The following is a 9,139-nucleotide window of genomic DNA, read 5'->3' on the forward strand; positions in this document are numbered from 1 at the left end:
TTTCATTTGTGTGATAACAATATTTTGTAGAACTAAAATAAAGAAGATGAAATAAGTAACACACAAATTAACTGATTTATTATGGAAATTCTAATTTGTTCCCTGCAAAGATTGTCACAAAGACATTTATTCCAATGTTTTCCACAGTGCTGGCTTCATACATAATTTTGTCAATCTGAAATTGAACATATACTTTCTGCTGGTGTGAGAATCTTTGCAGGGAAGGAACCAGGCCTTTTAAGAAAAGTTCATTTTATGGGTGGGGGCTTCCAGTAGTTGATCTTAAATCTCCCTCTCACTCCCCACCGACCTCTTTCGGGTCCTCCTTTTTCCCGTATGAAATGGAAACACCATATTTTTTTATTGCATTCCATCAATACAATATTTGTTAAAATATGGAAATCTGGCAACAGAGAAAAAGACACAAATCAAACATGGAGGTTAATGAATACAGTATTTCTCATAGTGAAAACCATACCATGAATGCATAAATTACACTCAAACTGGGAAAAAATTGTCAGGCACATATCCGTGAGTGGTTTCTAGGCAGCATGAGCAGCAACAGCAGCACTTTGAGGCTCTGCCTCACCATCCAGTTGGGCGGCTGTGGCTCAGTGGAGAGCAGGGTCATCCCCCAATCAGAGGATCGGCGGTTCGATCCCTGGCTCCGGCAGTCCATGTCGATGTGTCCTTGGGCAAGACACTTAACCCCAAATTGCTCCCGCAGGCTGTTCCTGCGGTGTATGTATGTGTATGAATGTTAGCTAGGGTCCTGATGTTCAGGTGGCACCTTGCATGGTAGCTCCTGTCATCAGTGTATGAATGGGTATGAAAGGGTGAATGATTAGTAATGTAAAAGTGCTTTGAGTGGTCGGAAGACTAGAAAAGCGCTATACAAGTACAGTCCATTTACCATTTACCATCCTTTGATGACTGATCCGGTTCATCTTAAAATATTGACAATAAAATATATGAAATAGAATTAGTCATCCTTACTTTCAATGTCAATAATAGCACATAAAGCATTTTCTAAATGCAGCCATATAAATATTTTCTGTATGAGTTAACCTTGCTGTGTTTGTGTGTCTTCACTTGTCAGCTAATCTCCCCTATTAATCTCGGATGTCCCTGCTGCTGCCTCTGAACCCTTGTATTCGGCTGGTCCTGTATCTGTGTTGTACTCTGCGGCCCTGTCTTCCTGGACCCATGTTACTGCTAGTCTCTCTCGGGTTAACAAAGAAATCAAGGAAAGACAAGACCTTAGAGTACTTCCATTTCTTGGCTGGCTCTTTTTCCCTGTCTCTCTTTTCCTTTTCCTTCAAATACGTGTCCCTGAGTCCTTTCTATTCCTTTCGGCATATTTCCTTACAACAAACGCACACTAAGTGTAAAAGCCAACGGTTGTGCCAACTTTAAATGCTAACGCTGATAGGCTTTTGCGACATAGCGTCATGCAAATTTCTCACGAATACACGAAAGAGGCAAATTTTGTGTATTTGCCTCATTTGCGATTTAACTTCTACTCACGTCCATTTGCGTCTTTGCAAATTTTTTTGATGTAATCGCATTGCGCAAAAAATTGTCCTCACCTTATGTGTGAACACAGCATTAGACCACATGTCTACGATTACCAAACAGTACTTTTTGCCTTTGATGGGTGTTAACTCAATGAAATCCATTTATAGGCGATCCAATGGTTTGTCAAGTTGTGGGTGTTCTGCTTGTGTTATTGTAATCCCCCATCATACAAATGACAAAGGCAAAGCAAAAGTATTTAGTTTTCAGAGTAATTTCAGAAGCCTTTACTGAACCAATACTTTTGTATCTCTGCCATCATTGTCTCGTCCGTGTTACTACTTTGCATTCATTTAGGAACACATAAAAGGCTGAAGAATAAACCCCTTCAGATACAGTACAACCGCCTTTCTTGCAGAGAGCCTTTTAATTTGCTTCAGCTCTCAGTTGGAGCTCTGTGAGATCAGCTGTGGGCAAGGAAGTGTTAGTAGTGGCTGTGGTTTCAGTTCCTGTTTAGGCTTCTATCTTATCAGCTGCATATGCTTGTGCATTTCCTTGAGAGATGGGGTTAGATTTGTTAGAGTGAGTTCACATTTATAAACAGGAACTTGCTTTGGGAGTAGGGTAGCATTCAGCAACTGAGAGACAACTGTATGATGAGCAATGGATTTGCATGATGACGATGAAAACTTTCTGTGTTTCCACAGAGAATTACACCAAATGCATACCTGCTATCTTTGTAGATGTTATCAACTTTGTCTTAAGCCAGTTTACATGCTTGAATGGGAACTCTAGCTCAGCATTTGGCAGCGGTATTTTCTGCAAGTCTGGTCTGGGAGAACCAACTTAAGTAATAGCTGCAACATGGTTGTGTTTTTCTCCATCATCTGGAGTGGGGAGAAAAGTTGCGGCGTTAAGAACAGAACACCTTTTCATATTGATTTTAGCATTTCAAGAAAACAGTATTATAAAAAAAGCGTTTTCTTTTGTTCAAGCAGAATCATAGCAACAGCATGAGGAATCAAAAGTGTAGGTTAGAATAACTAACGATTTAATTCAAGGCCATTACAGCCCTCTCAGCAGCTTCAACAGCTCTGAGACATATTGGCAGGCCTGCTGCAACAGGGTCAAGTTTAGCTGATAAATAAGCAACAGGTCTAGTCGTCCCCATGTTTTTTCAAAACAGAAGTTATACATCTTTTTCTCTCGTCAACATTAGCGTGTCGCCCCCAACATTTTCAATCAAACAAAGGGAAGTACTTAATGCCAAAAGGCACGGTCATTCATGACATGCACAGAAGTTATTCATATCATCCATCCATCCATCCATCCATCTTCCGTTACCGCTTATCCAGTTAAGGGTCGCAGCGCAAAGTCCGTAAGCAGGATCCCGCCAGCCTTTCTTATGCAAGTGCCCTAGTCATTGCTGACCTCATCATTACATTACATATTACAGTAATTTAGCAGACGGTTTTATCCAAAGCGACTTACAGGAAGTGTATTCAACGTAGGTATTCAAGACAACTACTAGTCACCAGAAGTCATAAGTGCATCTCCTTTCTTAAACAAGCATCTAAAAGCATAAACCAGAGCAAAAGTATATAATATATATATATCAAAAACCACAAGCATGCTCAGTTGGCATGACTGCTCCTCTATTTCATGATGTGCCAGTGTATTTCTTTTGACTCGGAAGTTGTGACGATATGTCCACCCATGGGCTTTTAAAAGATATCAGGGTCAGTGGATCTCAGATTTCGGCGTCCCTCTACTCCAGATTTAATGTAATCTGCATTGTGTGAGATATCTGACCACGGAAGCTCTCATGTCTGGGGCCAGCATCAAAAACACAAACAATTCTTGCGTCTTGCCATGACTGCATATAACTGGAAGTGGAGTTTTTGCTTTACAGCTAAGTCGCTGTTCACTGTCCTCTCCAATTCTGGTCCACTGACCTCAATATTACATTTCCGTCTTTCTGGCCAATATCAATTTCTTTTTTTAAGTATTATATTATTTTATATTTTGGCTAAATGCTCGTTGCCATTCGCCAGATGGCTCACATAGTAGAGACTCCATGCACCAAGGCTGAGTCTTACCTCAGCAGCCTGAGTTCAAATCCAATCAGGGCCCCTTGCTGCAGGTCATCCCCTCTTTCTATCCCCTTTCCTCTCCAGGATATCTCTCTGCTCTCTCTCCTCTTAATGGCAAAAAAACCCAAACATTTAAAACGTCTGTACAATATGTCTTCAGTCCGAGCACGGCCAACAGGAGCAGATGAGTAAAGTGGTGAAAGGGTCATTGGCCAAACCCACTTTTCACCCCAGCCAGATTTGGCATCGTAGCTGCGCAATTCCATCGCATGATGGCTCCCTGTTGATGTAATCTACCTATTCATTCATTTGTTATTCATAGCGTTTTTTTAGATAACTACTATTCATAGTTTCTGCCAATTCCTCCAATCCGTTGTACTCTGGTAAGTAGGTCACTATCAATGCATCATTCACACTGCATCATGGTCTAATGTGTCCTCATACTGTTGTCCTGTCATGTGTTTCGATACTGCTATTTGACCCGTATGAATGAAATATTTGAGGGGGCCGCATTGTTCCTACTAATATTTGAGCAAATTTTTCAAATAACGTTGGCATTATCTTCTATCGCACACGCACAGAGAGAAAGAGAGAGGAGCAGAATTCTTCTGAGCTGGTGTGATCATCATGGCAGTAGCCAGCTATGACAGAGATATTTATTTCCTAAAAAGCCCGACTGGCTGTCTTCATCTGAATGGCTCTAAACCTCTTGAAACTGACCGCCATCAATAAGATATCTATCTGTGGTGTTGAGGTGACTGGAGTTGGCAAAGAGTGTGGCTCACATTGCACTCTGTCCGGCTGACAGCACATCAACCGTCACTGCAGCGATGTTACACAAAAAAACTATATGAAAACTGAAATTGTCCTTTGTACAGTGTTATATCATCTAAACTATTGGAGCTCTGTTGTGTCATTCTTTAAAGCTATTTGATGACATCTTGTATTTCAATTCAATTCAATTCAATTCAGTTTATTTTGTATAGCCCAGAATCACAAATTACAAATTTGCCTCAGAGGGCTTTACAATCTGTGCACATGCGACATCCTCTGTCCTTCCCTCACATCGGCACAGGAAAAACTCCCCTAAAAAACCCCTTTAACAGGGAGAAAAAAGGAAGAAACCTATGGGAGAACGACAGAGGAGGGATCCTTCTCCCAGGATGGACAGAATGCAATAGATGTCATGTGTACAGAATGAGCAGCATAACAGTTCTTAGATACAACACATTCAATGTATATGACATAAATGATTCATATAATAAGACTACTTATAATAACAGCAGCAATTATTACAGTAGAATTATAGCCATGAAAATAGGGATAGTAATGTGACTAATAATAATAATCGAAGTAGCAGTGGGTGTCAGTCGGCTCACAGCAGGAGGCACGACTACGGTCCAGGTACCACAACGATTCATGGAAACCTGCAGAACGAGAAAGCAAAAGGGCTTCAGGGTGGAAGTAAAGCTAAAATGCTTAATGGTACAGGTAATAGTAATAGTAATGTGACTAGTAATAATAATAATGGTGGTAGCAGTCGGTGTCAGCAGGGCCGTAGCAGGATGCACATCCACGGTCCAGGTACAGCCACGATTTATAGAAGCCTGCGAAGCGAGAAAGCACAAAGACTCCAGGGTAGAAGCAAGTCAATAAGCGTAATAGTACAGGCAATAATAATAGTAATGTGACTAATAATGATAGTGGTAGTAGTAGTGGGTGTCAGCAGGGCCTCAGTAGGTGGCACGATGACAGTCCAAATATAACCCCGATTCCTGGGAACCTGCGAGGCGAGAAAGCACAAGAACTCCGGGGAAGAAGCAAAATCAGTAATGTGCATAAATAGGAGATTAATACATAAAGAAGGAGGGAGAGAAGAGGAGAGAGGAGCTCAGCGTATCCTAGGTAGTCCCCCGGCTGTCTAGGCATATAGCAGCATATCTAGGGGCTGGACCAAGGCAAACCTGAACCAGCCCTAACTATAAGCGCTATCAAAAAGGAAGGTCTTAAGCCTGCTCTTGAAAGTGGTGAGTGTGTCTGCCCCCGGACTGAAACTGGAACCTGGTTCCACAGAAGTGGAGCCTGATAACTGAAGGCTCTGGCTCCCATCCTACTTTTATATACTCTAGGAACCACAAGTAACCCTGCATTGATTGAGCGCAGCTCTCTAGTTGGGTAATATGGAACTATAAGTTCCTTAAGATAAGACGGTGCCTGACCAGTTAGAGCTTTGTAGGTAAGTAAAAGAATTTTAAATTCTATTCTTGATTTAACAGGGAGCCAGTGCAGAGAAGCTAATACTGGAGTAATATGATCTCTTTTCTTAGTTTTTGTTAGAACACGTGCTGCAGCATTCTGGATCAACTGTAAAGATCTAAGAGACCTATTAGAGCAGCCTGATAATAAGGAGTTACAGTAATCTAGTCTAGAGGTAACAAATGCATGAACTAGTTTTTCTGCATCACTTTGAGACAGGATTTGCCTGATTTTCGCAATGTTACGTAAATGAAAAAAGGCTGTCCTTGAGATCTGTTTTATATAAGAGTTAAAAGACAGATCCTGGTCAAAGATAACTCCAGTATTTCTACAATTGATGATGGTAATTTCATCAGCTGCTTCACAGCTGACTGATGTCCGTAGCACAAATACCTCACATTTTACTCTGTATTTCTGTTTTAATGTTATGATCAAGTGGCTCTTGAGAGATTCACAAAATAGAGGAAATTACAGGCTCTAATTTTTCTGGAGGGGACCTTCAGACCCCTGCTTAATGTTTGTCCCCACCAATGTTGAAACCAAACCTACTCTGCTGCGATCACATAACCCCGAAACGTGACTTTTTCACTCATAAACTGTAGTTTTGTCAAGTTAACTTTTTAGCCATTATCTGCAAGGTGTTTAGGCAGTTTTACAGTGTCTCGTTCACGTGTTTGACTGCAAATTAGAAGATTGTCGAAATACTGCAAAAGTGCACTTCCTGGTGTTACATTTAGAGATTACAGATTTTTTCTGATCGCCTCATTGTAAATGGTTTGAGGTTCCGAGAAACCTTGAAATAATTTGGAGAACGTGTATGATTTGCCTGGAACAAGAAGTACTGGCTATCTGGATTGACTAGAATGCTAAAAGAACCATTTGTTTTCAAGAGTTTTTACAGGGGATAATTACAACTGGTAAGAGTTAAAAACTGGTATAATTCCCTTGACTGTGGACTGTATTGACCTCATAGGCCTTTCGCCCATGGTCCTGCTGCCCTGTTACTCTGTTTGTGTGCTTGTGTGTTTTTTGTAGTTCCTTGGCTGGGTGGAGCTGAGGTGCCATAACCCTGACTGGGAATACATGGCCAGTGGTCAGTGTGTCTGTCCTTCACCAACCTGTTGTTTGTTTTCCTCTGTTTCACACTCACAACATGCACCTCTCATACACCACTGATTCTGTTCTTTTAGTGTGCGTGTACCTCCTTTTTTGAGGCCCACAAGCAGGGGGTAATAGACTGCTTTCTTTTTTGAGCGGATATTGTGGTTGGCAAGGCCTGTAGTCTGATTTTGGTGTGATCACAATTGGTTGCACGCCTTTTCTTTCTCTGTACCACTGATTCTCAAAGTGTTCATTTTCCCCTTGTGCTATGTGTGAAGTGCAGCATAAATCTTGTGGTTTCATGTAGTCAGTGTCTGAGAATGTCCAAGAGGGCAGTGTAAACGTCAGTTACAAATGTAACTATGGTTTTTTGAATTCCTGGATGACTGCAAGTGGCAGTACACAAAGTGTATTTGTCTCCTCACGCTCTGCGCAGGTCAAGATCTTATGTACGTAAACCAAGTAGTATGAGTGACCTGTAGACTACCTGCTGTCGCAGCTATAAGTACGTCCTGGGAGCCTGCACCACGCCTCTTATCCGGCATCACTACCAGTCACCCAGGAATTCACAGAACCATTCGTAACTTTGATTCCTTCCTGACTGCCAGTGGCACAAAACAAAGTGCATGGCTCATATCAACAGTGTCACAAGGAAACAGACACCCTTACTGGTCAAACTCTGATGCCAAAGGTTGAATAGCCAATGCCAGCGTGGATCCAGAAGCCACATAAAGGCAATAAAACCTTGAGAAGGTGCAAGGTACTGTCCAGGAGGACGCCTTGCAGATCTCAGATAGTGTCACCCCTCTCACTGCAGCCCAGGATGTGGCCACACCCTTGGTAGAATGACAGATGCCGTTTGAGGGGGCAGATTCACCTCCCTTTTCCTCTGCCTCAGATTTAAATAGTGGGGATTGGTATGCCTCCAGCTCAATGGCCTGGTTAACATGGCTGCGGGACAAAACCTTTAGTAGGAAGGAAATATATGGCCACAATTTCAACCCAATCCGCCTTCCACTGAAGGCAGAAAGGACTAATAGAAAGAGCATGGAGCTCACTCCCATGCTTGGCTGTCGTTACTGCCAGAAGAAAAGCAATCTTCCTCTACATATTTCTCATAGTTGCCTCTGCCATAGGCTCAAAAAGTGGCCTGCTCAAGGTTTGAAATAACAGCTGGGACAGAAGGTCCATCTCCATTGAAAGCTGCCAAGGATCCCCATACAACAGGCAGAGGAGCATGGAGACCCATATCCTCAATGGTCCCCTGGGGGCCACTAGCAGGACCATGTCAGAATCAGAATCAGAATCTTTATTGGCCATGTATGTGTACGCATATTTGACTTTGGTTTCACACGCTCACTGGTACACAGAAACAGACAAACAAAGAATAAAAAAGGATAAATGTTAACTATTTTTTACACAGAAATATATATAGTATATATATGAACATGAAAAACACAAAAAACAACAACAATGAATTGGAGATAAAAGTGCAAATATTCAGAGTGCAAGGCTGCTTGAATAAATATGTAAACAATTTGAATTTAAAGTTACCGGGTTATTGCACATGGATTTTTACCATACAGAGGATGAATGATTAATTGTTCATGAGAGTGACATAGGAAAAAGCTGTTCTGTTGTCTGGTAGTTTTGGCGTACAGTGCTCTGTAGCGCCTACCAGAGGGGAGGAGTTGGAATTGGTTGTGTCCAGGGTGTGATGGGTCAGCAGAGATGTTTACTGCCCGTTTCCTGACTCTGGACAAGTACAAGTCCTGTATGGAGGGCAGGCTGGCACCAATGAGTCTCTCTGCAGACCTGACAGTCCGTTGTAGTCTGTTCCTGTCCTGTTTGGTGGCCGATACAAACCAGACAGTGATGGAACAGCAGAGAACAGACTGGATGATGGCGGAGTAAAACTGAGTCAGCAGTTCCTGAGGCAGGTTGTACTTCCTGAGCTGGTGCAGGAAGTACAACCTCTGCTGGGCCTTTTTCCTAAGGGTGTCGACGTTGGAGGCCCACTTGAGGTCCTGAGATATTATGGATCCCAGAAACTTGAAGGACTCCACAGCCGACACAGGGCTGTTGAGTATGGTGAGGGGGGGGCAGTGTTGGAGGGCTCCTCCTGAAGTCCACTGTCTTCTCCACAGTTTAAAGCTTGTTCAGCTCAATGTGAT

The sequence above is a fragment of the Anoplopoma fimbria genome, chromosome 14 (assembly GCF_027596085.1).
Source record: "Anoplopoma fimbria isolate UVic2021 breed Golden Eagle Sablefish chromosome 14, Afim_UVic_2022, whole genome shotgun sequence".
Classification (NCBI taxonomy): Eukaryota; Metazoa; Chordata; class Actinopteri; order Perciformes; family Anoplopomatidae; genus Anoplopoma; species Anoplopoma fimbria.